General features: G+C 45.0%; 1 protein-coding gene across 1 annotated transcript in view; it reads left to right on the top strand.

The window, feature by feature from the left end:
* The first annotated feature begins 688 nt into the window (after positions 1–688).
* RALB (RAS like proto-oncogene B) overlaps positions 689–17,249 on the top strand; it is a 43,807-nt gene continuing 27,246 nt past the window's right edge. The window contains exon 1 of the mRNA XM_004759776.3: positions 689–880. The gene's annotated coding sequence lies outside the window, so the exon portion shown is untranslated. The remainder of the gene's footprint in view (positions 881–17,249) is intronic.

Here is a 17,249-nt window from a genome sequence, read left to right as displayed (position 1 = left end):
ACCCTATTTGGATAGAAAATGACAAGTTCCCTGGATTTGGAGGACAATGACGGGGTGGCGGGGGGGGGGGCAGGTTGTGGGAGAAAAACCTGTCCGTGAGCTTGCCTACTGCACTTCCTGCCTCAAGGAACCTGGGGTTAGGATTCTCCCCCGCGTATGTGATCTGGGTCAGTATCTATTGCTAGGCACTGGTCAAGTAACTCCGTTACTGCTAATGGGATGTCATGTAGCCAGGCCAGTCGTGGCGGCAGGCGGAAGTCCCGCTGCCTCAGGTGCCCCCGGCGGGCGTCCGACAGCCTCCTGGATCCGGAGACACGCCCGCGCCGCATCGTAATTTTGGTTTTTCTATATCGGTCTGCTGTTCCCTTTTGCTTTCCACTAGTCTGACCTCGCTCTGACCCAAATCCACGACTGGAGCGCTGTCCATCCGCCCACGCCCAGAGTCCCCAGCCCAACTCTACTGCTCCACTGCAGCAGCGGTCACGCGCAGCAAGTCCGGCCGCGGGAAGGAGGAGGAAGGGGAGGTGGGCGGGGCAGGCGTGCAGAGCCCGCCCCTCCCGCCCGCGGCGGCTTCTCACTGGCAGAGCCTTCGCCCCAGTCTCCCAGCCCCACTTCGGACTGGCTAATAGGCTCTCAGTAGGCGTGGCCCCCAGGGGGAGGGCGGGAGCGGAAGGAAAGCGCGCTCTCTCGGGAGGCGGGGTTGCCTAGGCGACGCCGGGGGCGCGCTCCGGGGTGGGGAAGCGAACCAGGGCTGCTCAATGACAAATCGGCAGGGGACTGCTGGGGTCCGGTCCCGGGAGGAGGCGAAGGAGAGGGCGGGGCAGGTTTAAGAGCCACGGGACCGGAGCGGACGGCCGAGGCTGCGCGGGACGGGTCCCAGGTAAGGGTGCCCGCGCCTCAACAGGCCCGCTCCGGGAGGAGTGGAGCGCGGGCTGGGGAGGTGGGGTGCACCGCCCGGCCCTCCGTGGACGCCTGGCCCAGCGCTAAGCGTGCAGGCTGTGGACGGCGGCGGAGGGTGACGCGGGGTTGCCGGCCGCTTTCGGTCCCGCAGGTCCCCTGGAGAAAGCCTCGGAGAGCGGCCCCGGGGCTGAGGAAATGGGGGCGGCGCCCCAGCCTCTCCCTTTTCGCCGCTCCTTCCCTTTTCCCACAAATGGCCTCTGCTTCCACTTCCTGCACTTTCGGGCCTCCAGCCCGAGGATAGTCCACTTCCTCAGTTCCTTAGCTGCCGCTGTGGGCAGGGTGAGAGCTATAATCGTGTTGCAAAAACTTATTAGTACCTTAAGAACTTGGACTGAACCGGGGCCGTGTTCCAAAAGTTGTTTGGTCTGTTTGTTTTTGGTCCTGTCTTGCAAGTGAGCCTTAAGTTGTTTCTTTGCTCCCCCTCCATTCCCCACCCTTTAGTTCCTTTCTGATAGAGGCTGACACCCGATGTAGCTTCTAATAGGAAGCACCACGGACTTGAACTGTTTGGCTGGACCAGGCTCCCCACCCCTCTTTTCTTGCCCTCGTGTATAAGGTTATCCTGGTCGTGGTTGGTTCGGAACTGCTAGTGGCAGAGATAGGTGTGCCCAGACTGCTTGTTTGAGCTGTGTCCTTTCTGGGCTAATTTACAGATGGATATTGGAAAGGTTGGAGCTCTGATATTTTTATCAGGTGAGTCTTTGGGGGAGAAGTTCTTGGGGCTGGGGGACTCCTTTGGAATTGCCCCTGGAAGAGACTTGGCTGATTCTTCATTTATTTTCCCTGCAAGGTGGTTTCAACCTTTGTAGATCAGGAAACTTTCTGCTTTGACCTAGCTTTCTAACTTCATTTCTTTGTAAGTTTTGGGGATGGATGGTGGGCACTGATTGTCAAAGACTGCAGCGTATCTTTCATTAGGTGTGTAAATGACCCACGCGCTACAGCTGAGCAGCGAGGTTCTTGGATGTCAAAGCCCAAAACAGGTGAAGGCAATGTTCTTTAAATCTGGAGCAATAGAATTAGAACATGGAAGTCCTCAGAAATAGAGTGACTGTGGAAGCGGCATGGAATATTGGGAAGAAAAGGAGGTCGGGTTGTGAAGACCTAGGTTTGATCCTGGTTTTGAAACTTTATTAAGGGTGGGATCTTGAGCGTGACTTTTTACCTGTCTTAGCTATTTTCACCTGTCTTAGCTATCTTAGTCTACAGCAGTGAGAAGGTGGCAATAGTTGTCCCTGCCTGTTAGGATTACATGAAATTAGGAATGTTGAAGGTGTTCTTTGTGGTAGTGGGGGTGGAGGTAGGGGTAGGAATAAAGCCAGGGATACACATTCCTTGTGCGCGGTTTTACTCCTGTCCACTCGTCTGCTTTCTTCTGGCTATATCTGGGTCTTTCCTTCCTTTTCTTTTCATGGTATTTCCCATTGGAAACAATGGAGATCTGAGATCTCACTCAGCAAGATTTCCCTTGCGGTAGAAACTTTCCCAGGACTTTGTGAACATGGGACCAAGACACATAGGTAGGAAGACAAGAATTTGAATGTCAGATGGGATCTAGATGGGTGTTGGTGGAAAGTGGAAGTAGAAAAGTTCTGAATTCTTGGCTTAATTCTTAAAGGTAATCTTGCCTTGGCTGGAGATGGCTCGAGCCTCTGGAAACTTGTAAGCCAGAGAGTTGAGGTAATCCGTTGTGCCACATTCACCCAATCCCACAATGCCTGTTGGCATTCAGTTACTAAATTCCTCTTCACTCATGGAATTTATGGAAGTTAGAAACATTGGTGGAAATGTTTTCTGAGAGCTAAATTTGTAGACAGTGTAAGAAGAGCGTTGGAAGAGATCTTGGTGAACTCTTCTAATGTTCCCAGTGTAACTTGTCTCGAGATGATAGGCAAGAGTCCCACTTTTCATTGGCTCCAATCAGTTCCAAACACACAGCCCCTGCTGTTAGATATGGAAGATACTTGAGATTTTTTTTTTTTCAAGTGACTATGTGTTGTTGAGAAGCTTGAATCAGAGAGACCAGAGTACCAGAGAAAATGGAACTCTTTCCTAATCACGGGGGAGGTGGGTAAGGAAGAGAAGGGAAATGAATATTTTATTGAGCATCTGCTATCTATTGGCACAGACCCACCGATCTAGCTAATACCAGATACATATCTGGCCTGGAGATTTGGTCACCAAATCTTGTTTGGCTCCTCAGTTCTTTTGATTACTTAGGAATACAAACATGGGCGTATATGTCTACACATTCTTACAGGTATCAAAAAGGAGAGGGGCCAGTGGGCAAGAGGGTGTATGAGCTTTTGGATGGGTGAGAGTGGGAAGAAGGATGAAAAGAATGTGGAAGTGGGAAGTCAAAGAGGGAAGGCATTTCAAGTTTGTGTTACTCTTAAAAAAAGGAACTGCTTATAATTTGTGTTAGTGTTCTCTGTGATGGGTGTCAGTGAATCTTTGGGGAGTTTATGCTATTTGAAAAAAAAACCTGAAATCTAAATGCAGGAAATAGTGCTGTTAACCAATAATTGCTAATATATTGTGATTGCTTTTGCATACTAATTGCTAATTGCTAATATATTGTGATTGCTTTTGTATACTTGAGGCCCACCAGATTGGGAATTGACATAAAACAATTTCAAATGAGGTCTGATCCAAATGAAAACATGTCAAACTACGTAATTTTACTTAGTATATGGCACGAGTTGAAGGAAATATATAAAAAGTTTGGTCCGTGTAGTTGGCCACATCTGTAGTCTGTCTTGAATGAATTTTCTACTGCATACTTTATTAGCTCACATGTAATAGCTTCAAGCAACAGACATGTATCATCTCCTACAGTTTCAGAAGTTCAGGAATCTGGAAACAGCTTGGCAGGTGCTTCTGGCTTAGAGTCTCTTCTGAGGTTGTTGTTATCTGAAGGCTAGACCGGGGTTGGAGAATCTGCTTCCAGATTCTGGCTTACTCACATGGCTGCTGGTGGGAATCTTCAGTACCCCATGGTGTGGGCCACTCTGTAGGACCCTTCACAACATGGTCACCGAGTTTCTCCCCAGAACAAGTGATCTGAGAGAGGGAGAGATAGAAAGCAGACCATCAAGATGGAAAGTATGATATTTTTGTATCTAATCTTGGAGGTGACATACCATCCCTTCTACTGGGACATAGACCAGACATGGCACAATGTGGGAGGGACTGCATGAGGGGAGCTTGAGGACCCTTGACATTGTCTGAGGCCACCAGATTTCCTTTCGAAGGTTTAGACAGACATTACTGAGAAAAATCTTTGTTTCACATGCATACTTTATAAAGTATGTACTCCAGGAGAATAAAATGCAGCTGGAGTTTTTACCATTTTAGAAACTTTTAATATTAGACTTTTAACTTTATGTTCTTTCTTCTAGTTCTTCTTTGTCATATGCTCGAATTAATTAGCCAAATATGCAGTAGCTTTGGAAATTAGAAATTTAAATCTTGCTGATCCCTAAAGCAAATGGAACAGCTGAGTTTTTTTTAAACCCTAAAACAAATTGGTAAAAAAAAATTATTGCCAAATGAGCTCCTTGATGAACAGCTTAAAATTAGTCATTAATCATCTGTGTATTTTTAAAAATAAAACTCATTGGCAAAGTAGCTACAAAAAAAAAATCTTGGAGAACCTTGCTCACCTCCCCCCCACCAATTATTTTAAATCTTTGGACAATATTTATTTGGCCAGCACTTTTTCATTTCTCTTTTGAAAACCTAATACTTTTTAATTATCCACCTGGCTGCAAGGACTTTATTCTTTTAGCTTCTAGATGAAATCTCCCTGAAGGTGGAGAGAGGAGGCATCCTGAGCCTGAAGCCTGATTAATTGACCTCTGAGTTCCCTTCCATCTCTGAAACTTCTGTGATTGTAGTATTTTCATTTAACAAATATCCTTGGAATGATGCATATTTAGAATGAGAGCATTCATAAATCATATTAAAATGTAACTTCAGAAAGCGAAGGCTGGTGAGAATGGCTTTTGTTCATCCCAGCCCAGTTGAAGTTTGCTCGAGTCATTGTGGGGCAGACTGGACACTCAGCACAGCTTGTGTTTCCTTTCCTCCCATTTCTGGCTTTTGTCACATTTGCTGCCCTCATTTGTGAGCTAGTATTTTTCTTTTCTTTCATCCTGCCTCCCTATCGTCCCTCTCCTTCCTCCCACCCCACTCTGCCAGTAAAACAGGAAAGGATCCGCGTGGGTGGTCATAGAGTGTGGATTGGCTGGTCCTCTTCTTAGTAGTGGATTTAGTTAAGGTGGTATCTCTACTCATACTTGCGTGTTAAGCCTTTTTACAATCTAAAATTATATGTGCTCATTCATTAATTTCTGCCATTTTTTTTTCACGTCTAAAGGGTTTCTGTACCCAGTTCCAAGGTGGGGTGTATGTGTGTGGTTTTTCCAGCCCCACCACACAATCCTCTGCTGACACGAGCTGGGTCTCTACATTTCAACTCAATTCTGACACTACCTGGTCACAGCATCGGAGTCCACAGATTAAGGACTCAGTCCCACAAGACCACACTCCACTTTCAGATGCCAGTTGCAAGCCCCAATTGTTACCTTTGCTTTTTGACTGACTCATTATAAATCAGAGGTTTTCCTAACCCCCTGCTTGGGTTTGATTAATGTTCTAGAGCGCCTCTCAGAACTCGGGAAACCCATTTATTCACTCGATTACTGCTTTATTATGAGGGATCTTAAAGGATATGAACAGCCAGATGAAGAGATACATAGGGTCAGGTCTTGAACAAAGGAGTTGGTGGCCCACCATGGTGGCATATGGAAGTATTCTGTCTGGTTCCCCTACCTGGAAGCTCTCAAACATCCTTTTGGGTTTTTATGGGGGCTTCATTACCTAGACCTGATTGGTGAAATCGTTGCCATTGGGGATTGATTCACCCTTCAGCCCTTCTCCCTTCCCCAGAGGTCAGGGGGTAGGACTGGAAGTTCTAAACCCCTCTTCTTAGTAGTGGATTTAGTTAAGGTGGTATCTCTACTCATACTTGCATGTTAAGCCTTTTTACAATCTAAAATTATATGTGCTCATTCATTAATTTCTGCCATTTTTTTTTCACGTCTAAAGGTTGGTTCAAGGTTGGTTCCTCTGGCAGCCAGCCCCTGTCCTAGGTGGTCTAAACGTCCCCTCATTAGCAGGAACCCAGTTGTGGTAGAAAGGACTTGTTATGAATAATAACCCCCTCCTTTCATCTTTAAGGCTCTGAAGCTTTTCAGGAGCTGAGGACAAGAGACTGCATATAATAACAAAAGGTGCTCCCTTTGGGTTTGGGACACCCATGTGGGGAGGGGTGGCTGTCAGGCAGAGGGAAAGGAGACTGGAGGTCAGGAGAAGGCTCTGGGTTGCGTTTGAAAGGTTTGGGAGCTGCTTGTAGAGCCACCAGAGCGGCTGAGGCCACTAAAGGGGGGTGTAGGAATGGGAAAGGTGTAAGACGGAGCTCCGAGGGGTCTGACACTTAGATGCCAGGGGGAGGAGGAAGGGCTGGCCAGCGATGCTGGATGCTGCCAGAGAAGCTGCAAGGCCCATGGGGGAGTGCGGTGCTCTCAAGGCCGGGCCAGACCCTCTCCGGAGGGAGATGCCAAAGAGAGGGGTTTGAACTGGCCTCCTATGGGCTTTCCCCTTTCCAAACAGTGTTCACTCATGGTTATTACAAGCTCCTTTGTAAAAGAGGGGGAGTGAATGGGCGAGGAGAAAGAGAACAGTTTTTACTGGAGTTTGCAATGTGGAGTTTATTGGCAATCCTGACCAGCCCAGTTTCAGGGAAGTTTTGTTGGTGGAGGGAGCCACACTAGAAGGGATTTTGTGAGTAAAGGAAACCCAGCGCCTTGTTATGCAGAGTGGGGTCCTTGCCCACCCCCCCACCCCCAGTCATCTAGGAGTTGGTTAGTTGGTTGGCAGTGCTGACCACCTTTGGGCTCTACCCCAAAGGTAGAGCCCAACCTACTGAAGCCCAACCTACTGTAGCCCAAGACCTACTGAATCAGAATACACACTTGAAGGAGCTTCCCAGGTAATTCAAGTTTGAGAAGCCTAGTATAGATAACTAGGGCTGGGGGAGATTGTGTCACTAGCTAGAGGGCCTATGGCCATCAGAGGGGGGGATGTGTCTTTAGGATGGAGATTAAGTAGAAAGTGTCTGTGCTGGGGAGGGGGGGATGATCCCCTACTGAGGTAAAGACTGACTCATGATGCAGGAAAAGGGGATAATGGCAGGAATGACGCTCCTGGGCATAGAGGTAGGGCAGATTGAGTCTCTTAGAGCCCGTGTGGCGTGCTTGGTTGTTGCTAAGAGCAGTACTGCGCTATCCCTGTAGCAGGAGATGGAAGGACATAGACACACATGCTGGGAGGTTTGTAGAGTTTGTCCCTGATGACTTGTGTTTGGGAAAAATGAGGCAGGGTTATCTGTCCAGAGTGAGCTTGGGAGGACATGGGGGGAAATCACTGTAAGATTTCTAGGCAGTGGAGAGTGAATTGCCCATTCCTGGTTTAGGGTCATAAATGTGTTTCATATGAAGCTTCAGGAGGCCAGCTGCAAGACTCTTTCCCTCTCCAGCAACGCTCCTTGGCTTGCCAGGTACTGGGGCTGGCAGGCAGTGAGAGGGGCGAATGCAGGTTTGTCAGCAAGAGGGCTTTCATATTGTGAGACCTAAGCTTCTGAGGACGGGGTGGGGCCCGGAGAGAAAGTGCTAGAGGGCCTCTCCTAGAGGTCTGTGCTCGCATGTGACCAGCAGGCAGGGAACTGTGGCAGTGGTAGGGTATTTAAGCAAGAGAGCTAAAAGGAAGGAGGCCGAGGCTGGAGGAGACAGCGTTTCTGATGGCGATGCTCAGGGCCTGAACACAACCGTGTTACAGAAAGAAGGAATTGGTTTTCAGAGAAGAGGCCAAGGACTTGGGAGAGGTGGAGCCCTGTGATGGGTCATCCCTATGAACGTAGGAGTCCCTGAGGAGGATGACAGGAGATGGAGTAGAAAGGAAGTCTGTGAACCGGAAGCAAATACCAGCAATAGATGAGGGAGGTGACGAGGTCCAGAGATACCCGAGGGCAGCAGGGTGGTGGTGGTGGCAGCGGGGGAGTGGATTGCCCATGCCTTGAAGCTGCAGGCTTTTTGCAAGAAGAAGGAGAATATTTTTCTGAAGGAAGTCTTCTGTTAGAAGTGATAGTGGGAGGGAGGAAGGACACTTTCTTCCTGGCCCTGAGGCACGTGGTGAGAGAGGAAGATAGTATCTGCTTAAGATAGGTGTCCCAGGGCACACCCAAGTCTCCAGGAAGCTAAAAGACAGAAGAGCGTTCTTGGAAGAGGTGAGGGTCTTAAAGAATTGGCTGGTGCTTGCCGGGGTGGGTGGGTTGGAAGGTGGAATGAGTCATTTCAGAGGATGGCGACAGTCCTGTTGGGAAGGGAGTTCTAGTAATGAGGGAAGGAGGGTGACATCTGCACTTCTGGTGGGGACTGGATGTTCTGTATGCTGCCCCCAGAGAGAAGGTGGACCCTTTTCTGGCACTGTAGCTCCCTAGTCACAGCTGGCTAGATGGCAGCTTCCCTAGGTTCCCTATCCCTTCATACACAGCCTAGCAGCAAAGAGAATGAAGGACTGTTAGAGAAATTTCCAGAGCTACGGGAGGAGATTTGGGGTAGGTCTGGAGATGCCCACTAGCAATGCCTCTGAGGGTGAGTGATACTGTCTTTTGGGTGATGGAGAAGAAAGAAAGCTCTGAAGGGCCTCTGGTGATAACACTCCTTGTTTCTATATCGAAAATGCTGCCGAGGCCCCAAAGCCTTTTGTACGAATTTTCCCATTTGTTCCTTCCCAGTTACCCTGAAAGATAGATGGGGTGACTGTGAAGTCATACAGTGAGTGAGGGGCTGAACAAGGTCTAGAAGCCAGACCTCTTCCTTCGCAGTGTGGTCTGGACTGGTGTCATCTGTGCTCTCCGAGGACTGAGTCTCAGGAAAAGAATCCCCCGGGCCTATTCTAAGGACTGGCAACTCATCCTGCCTTCAAGTTGTTTGGCTACTTGACCAATTTCTTTCTCAGGACTTTCTAGAATATCAGAATGATGTCCAAAAACCAGGTAAGAGATTACTCTGAGCCAGGTATTACGATAGGTGGTTTCTTATTTAGTGTCCATAATAACCTGAAGGTACATGTGCCCTGTGCATTTAACAGAAGACACCGAGCTGAGGAAAGCGACTTCACTGAGGGAACTAAGGGCATTAGCTGCCTGGTGGCAGACTCTGGTCTTCAAACCGAATGTTTCTCCTCCTGTCTCACACTGTAGTTGGTACAGAACTACTGAAAAAAATTGTGGTAAAATATACATAGCATAAGATTGGTCATTTTAGCATCTTTTTAAAAAGTCAGCTCTACACCCAATGTGGGGCTTGAACTCATGACCCTGAGATCAAGATTTGTCCCATGTCTCTCTGTCTTTTTAGTGATTTTTAAGCGTGAATTAAGTACATTCACGGCATTGGGCAATCACCCACCTCCATCTATCTCCAAAACATTGTCAATCATCCCCATTTTGCAGCTCTGTGCTCCTTAACCACAAACTCCCATCCTCTCCTCCCTGGCCCCTGGCAATTACTAGTCAACTTTCCATCTCTATGAATCGACTTTTCTGTGAAATCGTGTAGTCTTTGTCCTTTTGTGTCTGGCTTATTGCACTTAGCCTCATGTCCTCAAGGTTCATCCGTGTTGGAGCTTCTGTTAGAATTTCATTCCCTTTTCAGACTGGATAATATTCCATTTTATGGATAGACCACGTTTTGTTTTCCATTCATTCTTCAGTGGACACTTGGGTTGCTTTCACTTTCGACCGATGTGAACAGTGCTGCCATGAACATGAGTGGACCCATCTTTTCAAATCTCTGCTTTCGGTTCTTTAGGCTGAATGGGAACTGCTTTTTGTGGTTTCTTTCCTCCTAGAACTTGTCCCTTAGTTGCCTATGTCTTTCTCTCTGTCTCTCTGTCTCTCTCTCTCTTTTTTTTTTTTTTTAAAGATTTTATTTATTTGTCAGAGAGAGAGAGGGAGAGAGAGTGAGCACAGGCAGACAGAATGGCAGGCAGAGAGAGAGGGAGTAGCAGGCTCCCCGCTGAGCAAGGAGCCCAGTGTGGGACTTGATCCCAGGACACTGGGATCATGACCTAAGTCAAAGGCAGCTGTTTAACCAACTGAGCCACCCAGGCGTCCCTGTCTTTCTCTCTTTAACGAACTTTCTGCTCCACAGTTCTGTGTCATTGCTAAAAATTTCACTATTTCACACCATGTTTGAAGGTCTTCCCTGCCCCACCCCAGTCCACTAATGAGCAGCTCTGTGTCATGGCTCCTAAGCTAGACTGCTGGAGTTCTAGGCCTTCCCAAGACTAGTTAAGTGACCTTACAAGTTCTCCAAGCTCTGTTTGAGTGCTACGATATACTAGTAGATGCCGTAGAAGTGAAAATAATAGTAGTACATTTCTAAACTGGACTGTGTTTGGATGAGTAATTTAGAACAGGGCCATGTGTGCTAGTTCCAGATTTGACCTGCAGCTACTGAGAGAGAAAGTAGTTCTATTTTGTTTTTAAAGATTTATTTATTTATTTTTGAGGGAGCGCGAACACAGGGGTTGGGGGCAGAGGGAGCAGCAGACTCCCTACAGAACTCAGTCCCAGGACCTTGGGATCATGACCTGAGCCAAAGGCAGGCACTTAACCTAATGAGCCATCCAGGCACCCAAGACAAAGTGGATCTTTGAGGCTGCCTCTGCAGGTGGAAGGAACTGAAGTCTGTATACATTGGTAGACCTCTCCAAGACCAGTGAAATCCTGGATTCCACTGGGGGTGAGCATATGGTGGAAGAGGACTTTATTTCAAAAATACCGTATACTTAAAAAAAAAAAAAAAGCTAGAGCTTGCAAATTACCTCCCACTGTAGTTCAGTTGCTTTGTAGTTCAGGAAAGTCACCATAGAAATAAATTAACTTTTTAAAGTTTACCAGTTACCAGATATCCTCTTGAGACCAGACCTCTCAACCCAGATGGAGAACTCGGTTATTTTTGCCAAATACTGAGTATCTCCTAAGTACCAGGCATGCTGAGCACACAAAGACGAATGGGCAGCCCTCAGTATGGTGGGAGAAATAGACCTCATCTAAGAGGAAATTATTGGTTTATCTCAGTAGGCTTATCGGCAGGCAGGGGGTCCACTTATGGGAGGGTCAGCCATGCTCCGGGAGATTTAGGAAAGTGGCAGAGGAAGTATTTAGACGAAGTATTAAATTACAGGTGATCCTCCATCAGGACGAAGGACAATCCTGGCAGAGGGAATCACATATGCATAAGGGTACAAACTAGAAGCTGAGTGCTTCTGACGGTGACCTCAGAACTTTCTGGTTTTTGTTTTAGTTAATTTAGCTTTTGTTCAGTTAGGTGTGTGTGTGTTTTGGCAGGGGAACATCTAAAGAGATACTCATTAGGGATCAGAAAGACCTAAAACAAATTGCCTTAGGCACTCAGGGGCACTTACTGAAGTTGTTTTGTAGCTTGAGTTTCAGAAAAAAAACAGCAAAAGACTGGAAAGGAACTTAGATCATTTAATTCAACTTCCTTGTTTTTATAGACATGGAAACTGAGTCATATGTGGATGACTATAAAAATATTCTATCCACTGGTGCTAATGACAATAGCAGTTGGACAAGGGAAGGGAAAATTGAGTTTCCTTCTTTAAGTAAGTATGCATAGGCAAGGCTGAGCATGCAGAAAGAGAAACACCAAGAACTCTGATGACTTAAGATGTGTCTTCCTGGGACTGTCACTGCTGGTGTGCCCTAGTCCGTGAAAAGCAGTAAAAAAATACAAATTTACCAAATAGGAAAGTCAAGACTTGAGTGTTTTCATTTACTAGAAAGATTTAGCAGAGGTTTAGCAGCCACCCTAGTGAGTTTGTGTCCGTGGAGAGATTGTTAGCTAACCGATACACATTCTTTGCCCGGCGACTAGTAGTACCCTGAGCTGAGGGGCTGTGAGCCACGTCCCCTGTGATTCCAGTCGCTTACCCCATCATGGTGTGCTTGTGCCTGCAAGGGCCTGTGCCCCTTTCTCAGAATGCAAAGTCCTAGGAGAAGATGGTCAATCCGAAAAGGCACTGCCAATTGAGTAACAATTAATGTTCAAAAATCCTCTTGGAAATCCTTACTTAAATCAGTGGGTGAAATGATGAGATTCTTATGAATACTAGGTTGCTCTAATTTTTATTTTATTAATAACCATGGAAGTTGGCCTGTTGTTTTGAAATACCAGACCCTAAGGCAATGATTTTTTTGTTTACCCCGAAACTTGTTTGATAAATAAACTTACTTAACATGGTGATCTGGAAGTCTCTGTGGTAAGGGCCTGTGTTAATCATCAATACTGACAACCCCATAATAAGTTCAAATACATACTTAAATAACAACCTTAAGGGAGTCCGAGTCTTTAGTGATAAATTCATTATATTAAAAAAATAGAAATTCATGTCATCCATTTGCCCAAGTTGGCTTCTGAAACACGGAAATGATGACTTAAACTTTTTAGGCTTTTGGCTGTGAGTAGTAGAAATAAGATCTGCATGAATCCACCCAAGTGTTAAGTGTACACAGCCTTCTAGATCTTTATGATGACCCTAATTTGGGTAAACTTTATGTTCTTTAGACTGCAGCACGGTTTATGTGATAACAGGGAAATATTCCTACCGTACAGGAGTATAAGAGGGCAAAGGGCGGACCTGGATCCCGGTCTCATGAAGCCCTAATAGTAGTGGAAGAAATCAGCGAAAAGCTAGTACACAGAAAAAGAAAGGAATTGTAAGTTGTGATCAGTGCAGTGAAAGAAACCAAAGGATGAGAGGGTCTACCTGAGGTGCAGGGGCCCTAGAAAGCCTCTCCGAGAAAGTGACATTGTCTTTCATTGTAGATAAGAGTCCTCATCCCATAAGGGGGCCAGAATATTTGAATTCCCTGGAAGCACCTTCAGCTGGAGTTGCTATTTGTAGAGCTCATGCTTTATTCATGCAGAATGAAGTATTTGTGTGTCATTATCTTTTCCGCCCTGGCTCTGCCTGGGTCCGAGTCTCTGGACTTGGATTGTATGTATATTTTCAAAGCCATTCCATGCAGTCAGTTGGGACTCCGTTGGCTGGAAGTGATAGAAATGTAAGGCACATGAGCTCACATCACAAAGCGGGATTTATTGGGTGGACCCCAACGCATGTCACTGACTCAGCAAAGATATGAAAAAGCAAGCCAAAAAAGGGGCCAAGGATGCGGCAGGGACTCGGGAGCAGCTGGAACCAGCCTCCTGAAGGCTGCCAAGACTGTCCCCATGTTTCCTCCCCATGTGTTGGCTTTGTCTCTCCTTCTTGCTCTAGATTGGCTTTCTCTTCTTGGCAAAAGAACATAGCTGCCAGTTTGCAAAAAGGAGTGGCCTGAGGACATGCATTGTTTGCTCACAGGGGTTTTAAAATGGATTTAATTATTAACATTTAAAAAGGGTGATTTCACATAAAATTCCACATTTTTGGCATCTCTTCAAGAATCAGAAATTTAACATTCCTAAGTCCCTGGGATCAGCAGGTTCTTCTTTTGGGAAGGGCCATACATTGTGCAGAGGGCCACAGGAAGGTTCCTGCTCTTTTCATCATGGGTCTACCAGCTCAGTTTTGTCCCATTCCCTAGCTTGGATCTGGTGCCCTCCTTGGGATCAGTCGGTTTGTCCCAGGGGATTGTGAAAATCTAAGAACTCATTTTCAAATCAGAATCACTTTTTGTTTCTTTGAATGTATTTCATTACTTGAACTGAGTCTATCATTTAAGTGTTCATCATTTTGTCCTATCCTTGGTAAAATTCTGTGCTTTCCTAAGACAGACAATCGTTGAAAAAAATATCTTTCTCATTTACTTGGGGCTCCCCTATTTCTGAAGACTTTAGAACCATAGAGTAAAGTTATGGAAGTTGTTGTACTTGAGTTTGAAGAACAGGAGATCAATAGAAAACCATAGTGTGAAGAAGGGTCTGTTGTTAGGGAAATAGGAAGAGGAAAACATTCACTTGTAGACTGATTAAGACTAAATAAATGCCTCTATGGGCAACATTAGATTACATTTTGTCATCACCAACCAGATACTAGAAAACTCACATGAAAAAATTATTTTTTTGAAAACTCACAAAAATTTTGAAATCAGATTGTGAAAAGTGAATCAGTTTTCTTAAAATGGTAACGTAGCACGGTCCTTGCAAAAACAAAGGTGGTCGGAGAGTTGGTTGTAGAGACAGCCGACCAACAGAAAATAAGAATTTCATTTGAAGGTAGGTTCATGGTGCCATCCCAACGCATGTTCTACTCACAGAACTAAGGTGAGAAAATGGCTCTGACTTTAGTGAATTCGATTCATCTTTAAGTATGTTTTCTCTCATAGGTCATGAGTGAAACATTGCTTAGGAAAGATAGAATCTGGTCTCAAAGAGCATCGGCTCCAGTGGAATGGTTTTCAAAGCTGGGTATGAGCTGGAGTCATCTGGAGAGGCTTAGAACATGGGTGTCAGAATGACCTGCTCCCACATTAGAATCCCTCTGGGAGTGGGACACAGGCATTTAAATTTCTGTCATTATTTTTTTTTAAAAGATTTTATTTATTTGACAGAGAGAGATCACAAGTAGACAGAGAGGCAGGCAGAGAGAGAGAGGGAAGCAGGCTCCCCGCTGAGCAGAGAGCCCGATGCTGGACTCAATCTCAGGACCCTGAGATTATGACCCGAGCCGAAGGCAGTGGCTTAACCCACTGAGCCACCCAGGCGCCCCTCTGTCATTATTTTTTATAAATTTTAAAGTATGGATATTTTCAAATGTGTGTGAAAGTACAGAGAACAATGTAACCAACTTTATATAACCAACATTATATCCATCTGTCTGGTTTGATAATTAGCAATTCATGGCCAGTCTTAACATCATCTGTATCCCAAGCCCCTTCCTTCTTGATAACTGATGCAAATCCTGTATATCATGCCACTTCATTTGTACTGAGGTTACATTAAGTTACTTGAGATTTTTAAAAAATAATATTTCCTTAATATTAGCAAATCCTGTCAACATTCAGGTTTCCCCAGTTTTCTTACACGTTTAGGATCCAAATTGAAGTCCGTATGTTTCGCTCACTTCATGTCTCTTAGTTCTCGTAATTTATGGGTTCCCTCTCCATCTCTTTTTCTTCTTGCAATTTATTTGTTGAAGAAACTGGGTGGCTTATTCCATAGAGCTTCCTTGGTTTTTATGTTGCTGATGGTGTGTCTATGTGGTAATGCTCACCATATTCCTGTCTCCCGTATTTCCCATAAATTGGCACTTAGAAATAGAAGCTTTCTTCACAAGACTTGTTGATGGTTATTTGTCTTTTTCAAGGTGCTCATAATGTCAAGTTGTCTTTTTTTTTTTTCTTTTTTTTTGTAATGTTAGCAGCCTTTGATGCTCAGGGCCTAGATTTCCTTAATCTGTGATGAAGTGCAAAATGGTGATAGCCCAAATTCTATTATTCTTTAATTTGTTAGAAGATTTTGTGAAGGGAAATGTTACTTCATATGTTACAGTTGACTCCTGAACAACATGCATCTGAACTGGACAGGTCCACTTGTATGTGGATTTTTCTTGATAAATACATTACAGTATTTTCTCCTCCTAATGATTTTCTTAACATTTTCTCTATCTTTATTGTAAGAATACAGTATAGAATACATAAAACATATGAAGTATGTGTTACTTGAGTGTTTGTGTTATTGATAAGGCTTCTAGTCAACAGTAGGCTCTTAGTAGTAAAGTTTTTGGGGAGTCAAAAGTTATACGTGGGGTTTTGACTGTGTGGGAGGGTCGGCGCCCCAACGCCGTTATGTTGTTCAAGAATCCGCTGTATTTAGTCACCCAGTAGTACAGTGTATAGGAGAAGCACGATGCATTTTTAATTCTTTCCCTGTATTTACCAGTTTTCAAAATAATGAGTTGTTTTCCTAGTCCTCCAACGGTGACCAATAAGGTGTGCTTAAAAGTATTATTGTGAAAAATTTGATGTATTTCAATCCATTGCGGTTACTGCCTTTATTGATCTTTAATTGTCCGTCTTTGACTAGTATCTTCACCTTGGCCTCCTGAGTGTGTGTTTGCATGTGCACAGATGTATTTTTTAAAATACTATTACTTTTGTAGTTCACGGCTTTATTATTAAGCCATACAAAGGGCCTCTAGTTTAATGATGTACCTTCTAGAATCAATGTTCACAGTAGAACACTCAAGACACTATTTCCTTCATGGAACATTGATGAGAAAATGTGGTATAGTATGTGTCATGGAAAATAATTTAAAAGGCATCCTTGTTTCCCTGGGGTGCCTGGGTGGTTCAGTTGTTAAACAGCTGCCTTCAGTTCACATCGTCATCCCAGGGTCCTGGGATCAAGCCCTGCCCAGTGGGAAGCCTGTTTCTCCCTTTCGCACTCCCCCTGCTTGTGTTCCCTCTCTCACTGTATCTCTCTCTGTCAAATAAATAAATAAATAAATAGATAAATAAAATCTTTAAAAAAAAAAAAGATGTATCTGTGTTTTCCTTTCTTAAAACTCTTAAAACTCTTGGGGTGCCTGGGTGGCTCAGTGGGTTAAGCCTCTGCCTTCGGCTCAGGTCATGATCTCAGGGTCCTGGGATCAAGCCCTGCATCTGGCTCTCTGCTCAGCAGGGGGCCTGTTCTCGCCCAAATCCCCCACCTCTGTCTGCTGTTCTACATACTTGTGTTCTCTCTCTCTGTCAGATAAATACATAAAAATCTTTAAAAACAAAAAACAAAACACTCTTAAAAGTCTTAAAACTCATTATTCATTCATCCCTTTATTTATCCTCTAGGCGGTTCCAGGAGTTCTAGGAGGCCAGAGTTCTAGATCCTGGTGACATACATAGGAATAAGCCACTATCTCTCCCCTCAAGGTGTGCCTGTGAGACTCTTGAGCAATAACCACAAGTTTGTGTGTCATTAAGATGACAATGATATAGGGATTCAATGTAGGAAGGGAGGTGCTGTCACCACACACCCATGCACTTGTGTCCAGCCCTCAGCTTGTTTATTTGGTTACTACTATTGGATAAATTTGGTGTTAGATGCTAAGAAATAAGATTCCATGTCTATTTTCAATACTAGAGGAAATGACGTCTACTGAGTAGACTGTATCATTGCGTTTTACTTTTTCATTAC

This window comes from Mustela putorius, unplaced genomic scaffold, assembly GCF_011764305.1.
Source record: "Mustela putorius furo isolate JIRA1106 unplaced genomic scaffold, ASM1176430v1.1 tig00003867_pilon_pilon_pilon, whole genome shotgun sequence".
NCBI lineage: Eukaryota > Metazoa > Chordata > Mammalia > Carnivora > Mustelidae > Mustela > Mustela putorius.
Note: the sequence above shows the minus strand (reverse complement) of the source record. Positions and strands in the feature narration are given on the sequence as shown.